The following is a 6,091-nucleotide window of genomic DNA, read 5'->3' on the forward strand; positions in this document are numbered from 1 at the left end:
TTTGATACACTAGCAGTCAGCACTCACAGCTCTTCAAAAACTAACACAATCTGTGACAATATCACTGCACCTGCTGCTTTAAGCAGTTCCAACTGCAGCTCTCTACGATGGATAGAGCAAGCCATTTCTGTTCTTCCTTCTTCAGATTTTAGTTTTCAGAAACATGAACGTTTCTGCTGCCCTCTGACACTCCTTGCCACGCCTTTGGCTTATAACCTGAGTTCAGTTTTAAGCACTCCAGGTTCATGTTTAAATGACAATGCCTTAACGAGAAAGAAAAACTGTGCTGCACATTTCCTCCTGTTCCTGAACACATAGTAGTATACATATATTAATGTATTCTTACAAATGTCCAGGTCATGTTTACCAGCTGGAATTCTTTTACTTAATGTGTGGGTATTTTTCATTGTGATATTTAATCAAGACATTAACATGAGTAGAAAGTTGTTGATTTAAAACAAGTTTGAGATCCGCTAAAATTAATTGCTGTACGTCTGTCCTTCTGGTGGCTGTGGAAGCTTCATGTTTTCTTTGGACATCATTAGACGTTTTAGCTCTTGAAGCACAACTTTAATGCTATAAAAAATTTGCCATTTTGCTAATACTGGCATGCTCCATGCATCCACCATTCCACTGGAATTATTTATTCCATTCATATTAATTTTTGTTACAAATCTAACTGTTGGAGGAGCTTCTGGGTATTTAGGTCCACATTCTACTTTCAGCCTATATATTCTGTTTCATAGTTTGTCCTTGGTGGCCCAATAATCATGCCTGTCTACCTTGTAAGTGTCATATCCTCATCATCTCCAAGGCCCCAGCTAACTGTACCATCACCTTCTTCAAGTTCTTCCAACAAGCAAAAATTACGGGGAACTTTTAACTCTTGTGGAGACCACCATCTTCTCCTCCACCCCGCTCCTGCCAACTTTTTAAATTTTTTTTATTTTTTGAGGCAGGGTCTTACCATCTAGGTCTGACTGATTGATCTAGAATTCACTGTGAAGACCAGGCTGACCTCAGACTCACAGAGATTTGCCTGTCTCTGCTTCCTAAGTGCTGGTATTGAAGATGTGTGCCACCATATTTAGCTATACCTAGTTACTTTTATGAGGTAGAATTTTTGAGTTGTTGCGCTGAAAACACTTCTAAGGGTGGCCAATCACCATTCATATGTAGTTGATATTAATTCATCTGATGATGACTTTTCCAAGTATAAGGTTTGGGAAACTCTTGGTCGAAGACCCTGTTTAGATTCATTTTTCTTTCCTACCACATATTAACAGGCATCTTGAGTTACGGATGCTTTTTTTCCATATTAGGGATTGAACCCAGGGTTTCATATGTGCTAGGCACGACTTACCACTAAGCTATATCCCCAGACGTCTTACTTTTTATTTTGAGACAGCATCTCACTGAGGTTCCAGACAGACCTTGAACTTGGCAGGTCTCCTTCTGCAGTCTCTGGGGTAGCTGGGATTACAGGTCTGCAACAGCAGGTCTGGTTGTTACCATTTCCTTAATACCAATGCCTTAAATGTAAAAGTGGACTGTAAATCATTTGAAGCAAAGGGACAATAGTCTCCATCTCTGCCTCCATCCGCCCACTCTGTACATTTACAGTCATCATCTCTGACTGCACATTTCAGTAGTCTTTATTTCCGTCCTGCGGCACTGAAGGCTGAACCCTCATATGTTAGCCAAGTGTCCCACCGGTGAGCCACACGGGTGGCCTGCAGTAGCCTCCACAGGTCCCCACAGGCCCCCTGTTCCAAAGGAGGCTCCCCTGTGCAGACATAGAGATAATTCTGAACTTCAAATAGATCATATCAACCTCCACTGTATATTGCTTTAATATCTTCTCTTGACCACTTAATTTTTTAATATAAATACCTATGAATTGATTGTCCACAAAAAGTGGCGTGTTCGTGATGATGCCTTGAGCGTGCTGCACCCACCCTGTAATGCCAGTTCAGTCTGTAGAGCCTTGTGTTTAGCTACTCCTTTGCTTTATGGTAATGTCTTTTACAGAATAATATTTGTAAACAAATAAGTACATAAATATGTTTCTAGAGTGTCTTGTTAAACTTTGGTCACATTTAACTTTGTAAAAAGCTCATCACTGTCCTTGTGAGATGGTTCAGTCAGTAAAAATGTTTCCTGCCAAGGCTGATGACCCTAGTTTGAGTCCCCAAACCCACGTGATGGAAGAAGAGAACTGACTCCCACAAGTTGTCCTCTGATCGCCACACATGCACCCCACCCCCTTCACACAAAATAAACAAATGCAAAACAATGAACCTTTTTAGGATCATCATATAGGGGTCGCTCTGGGCCCCAGGCGTGGGGTGCGCGGGTATCTCGAGGTCCCCGCCACACCTGGCGAGTTGCGGCGAGGGTCTGGCTCTGGCAGCGCCTCTCTGGGAGCTGCGGCGGTGTCCCGCGGGCTTTTCAGCCGCTTTGGGTCCTGCGTGTCCGCTGCTCCAGTGTTGAAAGTTCCTCTGCTGCTGGAGCGTTGTCCAGCTGAATCCTGCCCTTAATTCACCCGTGTACTTTCCTCAGGAAGTGAGGTCCACTGGCCATTGGACCACGCGGGAAGAGTACGAGGACGGTGAAAGCTAGGAATGTCCACAAGTCAGTAACAGAGGAATGCTGCCACCCGGGGAGACTAGATTGCACGCAGGAGACACAGACTCAGTCTACAGCTCTTTATTCCAAGTCTCAGTGACCCAGTTCCTGCTCAAGTTCCAGCTCCGTTTCTAGCCCCCAATATTGAGAGAAGACTAGGATATTTACACCATGGGGGTAGTGGTAAAAGCTTTGGCTGTTAGATACTTTGTGAGGCATTCTATTTACATATGGAAGTGGGTTTCTGCCAGACTGCTGACTGCCTGAAAATTACACAGGAAAAAGCATGGTATCTTTCAGAGCCAGAGGCCATGTTTGTGTGAGCATTTGTGGTGGGCACTTCAAAAGGAGAGTCAGGAAAGATGCCAGGAAGGCACCCTGCTATGAAAGGAGCCCCAGCACATAACCCTGAGCTGCATGAGCTGTCTGGACGTGAAGGGGCTTCTACTTTGCATAACAGAGGTCCCCAACATCATCATGCTTGTATTATCGTCTAAGACTGTCTTTTTTTCCATTTAATAATCTACTTTGAAGAGTCATCTGTACTGTTGCATAGAGTTGCTACTAGATTTGTTTTCAGTGCTTTTTAATATTCCATTGTCTGAATGTACTATCATTTGTCTGTTTTCTATGGTTGCTTCCAGAGTTTTGTTAATAGAGCAGTTGTACAACTTTCTGCTGTTTTAGTGTAAAGAGGAAATCTCAGTCTTCACATGGTCTGGCCCTAGCTGCCTCTCCACCCTCACCCATCCCTCACACTCCTCATTCACTAGGTTTCACTCCATCCTGGCCCTTTGATAACTTCAGCATCTCCTCTGAATCACAGATAATTGTTAATTGATACTTTGGCATGTCTTCTTGGATATCCCAGAACAGGAAGTCAGTAACCTCTTTCATTCTTTTTTAAGCTCCATGAACCCCCTCTTTGGAGCAATAAGCACGGTTACCATCTTTCCCACATGGCATTTGCACAGCTGTGAGTCAGGTCTGCTCTTCTGCTGGACTGTTTTAAGAGCAGCACCTGCCTGTTGCTGTTCACCATTGTATCCCTAGGACTGAACACGTTGCCTGGCACAAAACAGAAGCTCCAAACAGATTTTCAAACAAATAAGAGTCATTTGCAAAGAATCAGGAGACCAGTGGAAAAGTCAGGGAGGCCATGGGGCAAGGTCGAGTATGCTTTTTCCTTAAGCTTTATGGCAGGAAAAGTCAACAGTTTCTCTGACAGGCCAGCTAGTCAACAGTTTAGACAGTGTTGTGCACATAGTCTCTGACAAAAGGACTTGACTTTGGTGTTGTTTCATGAGAGCAGACACAGATAATATATAAACGGAACATGCCTGGCCGTGTTCCAAGGTAACTTTATTTATAGACATTGAAACTTCAATTCCATGTCATTTTAATTTCATGTGTGATACAATGTGATTCATATGTTATGAAATAAGAATCTTTGATTTTTTTTCAACCATTTGAAAATGTGGAAGCCATTCATTCTTAGCCTGAAGGCTGTAGAAAAGCAGGTGGTGGACTGGAACTGATCCGTGAACTGTCACTGGAAAGCACTGCTCCAGTACAATCCTTGCCTGTGCTGTGACCTTGGATCTAAGTTGGCCCTTAATCACTCTGTACACAAACACCAAGGAGGAGAGTGAGGAAAGGTCTAGACTTCGTACCTTTTAAAAAAAATTGAAGATACCTTCTTTTTCTGGCTGAATGTTATGTCCTTTGGTTTTTTTTTTTATTAACTTTTTAGTTAGTATACAAAATAGTGGGTTTAATTATGAGATTTTTCATATATATATGAATATAATATGATAATATATGTTGCTCCTATTTGTACCCCATTCCCTGTCCCTTCTCCTTATTTCTTATGACCTTCTCCCCAAATTCTTGCCTCCTGCTTTTGTGTCATAGCTATACACATATATATTTAAATCTAGACTCCTACTTTGGAGAGAAAACACAAGTTACCATCTTGTTGTGTTCCTCTCTCCCCTCTTTAGATGCCCACCCCTCACCCCCCTCCGTAATCTGTTTTCATGCCTTATGCATATATGTTTAAGTCTAAAGTCTGTATATGAGGGAGAAAACAAGATATTTGTTCTTCCGAGTCTGGCTTAATTTACTTAAAATTGACGAAGCTCCAGTTCCATCAGTTTTCCTGTAAATGTCAAAATTTAATTCTTCTGCACAAGTGAATAAAATTCTAATGTGTTAGATACCTCCCTTTTAATAAAACTTTTCCCAAAATGTTGTCAAATACATCTCCTATTGCAGGATATGGTAAATAAAACTCAGCCACTTAAAAAGTGTGTAAGAGAGTGCCTGCCACCAAGCCTGAGCTCCATGCCTGGAACCTCCATGCGGTGGAAAGAGAGAACTGACTCCTGGAAGTTGTCTCTGACCTCCACAAGTAGGCTCTCCCTCTAAATAAAATAAAAATGTAAAAAAAAAAAAAAAGTGCATCTATGACCACTACATCCTAAGAAGGAAACTTCCCAGCTTCACTATGGCTCTTTTCCTGGCTGATAAATTTCGAAGGAGAGACCCACTGAGACAGATTGATATAGCAGCTCCCTGACACTTTCACACACTAAGGACCTAGCAGGTCTAGCATCACCTGGTTGGTCAACCTCTGCCTGAAGGCAGGTGTGGGTTCAGCAACATTATCAATAAACTGAGAAAGGAAAACAAAATAACAAAAGCTTCTGTTTTGAATATTTGTTAATGTAAAGCCATGTTGACATACTTTTTAATCTGTCAGAAGACAAATGGTAGAAAGTAGCCTACTCTGCCAACACATTAACTCCTTCTTGCTCACTGAGATGGAAATATAAACTCATCAGATGGGATGTGCCTCAGCAAAGCTCTGAAAAGAAAAAGGGACTGTGGACCTTAGCATGTACCATCTCTGGCCCCAGAGAGGAAGGGAGGGAAGATGAGGTGTGGGTGTCATGGTCCATTCCCCACCTGACACGGAGGATCATCTGACTCTGTTCTCTGTACCTGGAAACCCATCAAGTCATTTCCTGGTCTCTATTTGAAGGCTGATGGTCTTCAAGTCCCAGTGTGCCTCTGGGAACAAATTTCTTTCACTGAACAGCTCTCTGCATTGTGGTTTAGCCCATTTCCTGCTTGAGTTGTTTGAGAAGCCCCACCTAGCTACATGCTGATACATCAGAGCACAGAGATCAGCACATCACCTTCCCAGCTCCATCATCTGCCTGGATTTTTGTATGAAGTGGTGTTTATTTTTTAAAAATTCATTTTATTTATTATTAGTGTGTGTATGATGTGTGTGTGTGTGTGGGGGGTGTACATGTGCCACATTACATGTGTGGAGGTCAGAGGACAACTTTCGCTTCTTACTTCTCTCTTTCTATTGTGGGTTCCTGGGAAGTCAGGTCATTAGGCTTAGGCAGCAAGCACTTTTACCTGCTGAGCCATCTCACCAGCCTTGAAC

At 42.5% G+C, this 6,091-nt stretch overlaps 1 pseudogene; it reads right to left on the minus strand.

The window, feature by feature from the left end:
- Positions 1-357: 357 nt before the first annotated feature.
- LOC103732726 lies at positions 358-4,116 on the minus strand (annotated as a pseudogene).
- Between the last annotated feature and the right edge of the window lie 1,975 nt (positions 4,117-6,091).

This window comes from Nannospalax galili, unplaced genomic scaffold (genome assembly GCF_000622305.1).
Source record: "Nannospalax galili isolate Female #2095 unplaced genomic scaffold, S.galili_v1.0 scaffold30, whole genome shotgun sequence".
Classification (NCBI taxonomy): domain Eukaryota; kingdom Metazoa; phylum Chordata; class Mammalia; order Rodentia; family Spalacidae; genus Nannospalax; species Nannospalax galili.